Source organism: Etheostoma spectabile, chromosome 3, assembly GCF_008692095.1.
Source record: "Etheostoma spectabile isolate EspeVRDwgs_2016 chromosome 3, UIUC_Espe_1.0, whole genome shotgun sequence".
Lineage (NCBI taxonomy): Eukaryota > Metazoa > Chordata > Actinopteri > Perciformes > Percidae > Etheostoma > Etheostoma spectabile.
In genome coordinates, this window is record NC_045735.1 from 27567329 (window position 1) to 27567825 (window position 497).

The 497-nt window shown below is 39.0% G+C and overlaps 1 long non-coding RNA gene across 1 annotated transcript in view; it reads right to left on the reverse strand.

The window, feature by feature from the left end:
- The window catches only part of LOC116684400 (uncharacterized), an 8238-nt gene extending 8108 nt beyond the window's left edge, over positions 1–130 (reverse strand). Inside the window, exon 1 of the long non-coding RNA XR_004330781.1 lies at positions 3–130. This is a non-coding gene — a long non-coding RNA (uncharacterized LOC116684400). The remainder of the gene's footprint in view (positions 1–2) is intronic.
- Between the last annotated feature and the right edge of the window lie 367 nt (positions 131–497).

Below are 497 nucleotides of genomic sequence, written 5' to 3' on the forward strand. Positions count from 1 at the left end.
ACACACACACACACACACACACACACACACACCCACCACTGTCTGACAGGCACATGCACATGTCTTTGGCAGCCGGTAAACATTCAGAGTAGGCAGTCATGGACACACAATTCTTCAGCTCTGGAGCAGAACCCTGTAACTCCCTGATGGACTTCCTGAAGATCAACAGCATTAAGCAATATGACAATGGCACTAGCACGGCATCTAAACTTTGTGACAGTGTTGTTTCTGCAGTATTTAAACCAAGAAGTAGGGTGCATCTGATTTTACAGTATGAACATTAATATAATGACAGACTGTCCCCTTTACAAGCACCCCTACATCACAAGCTATTTAAAACCACAACAATAATGCTGAGGAACTATTATGCTATTGTTTGAATGTACTACTATCACTATTATTTAAAAAGAGACTTTTTTTTTTTTTTTACATTTCTTTTCCAGACGTGAAGAAAATCCAAGTGATGGTTGTCTTGTGATTATACATAATTCCACTGA